Consider the following 219-nt stretch of genomic DNA (forward strand, 5'->3'; position numbering starts at 1 on the left):
GCCATAAAGCCATGACCATAGGAGTTGAATTAATCAAGAGGTCACAACAGGCCTTGGTCCATAGGTTTTACTCAATGTCAAAAACAATTGCATAACAATTACAAAACATTCACTTTCAGAAAAAATAACTTAATTTAAGTTGAACACTGGGCACAACAACTGGCCAACACACACACACATACACACACACACACACACACACACACACACAACCACACA

General features: G+C 38.8%; 1 protein-coding gene across 4 annotated transcripts in view; it reads left to right on the forward strand.

The window, feature by feature from the left end:
* ubash3bb (ubiquitin associated and SH3 domain containing Bb) overlaps positions 1-219 on the forward strand; it is a 51,174-nt gene that overhangs the window by 40,555 nt on the left and 10,400 nt on the right. The window lies entirely within an intron of this gene.

The sequence above is a fragment of the Seriola lalandi genome, unplaced genomic scaffold, assembly GCF_002814215.2.
Source record: "Seriola lalandi dorsalis isolate HSWRI2012SDOR001 ecotype SW California unplaced genomic scaffold, Sedor1 jcf7180002054875, whole genome shotgun sequence".
Classification (NCBI taxonomy): Eukaryota; Metazoa; Chordata; class Actinopteri; order Carangiformes; family Carangidae; genus Seriola; species Seriola lalandi.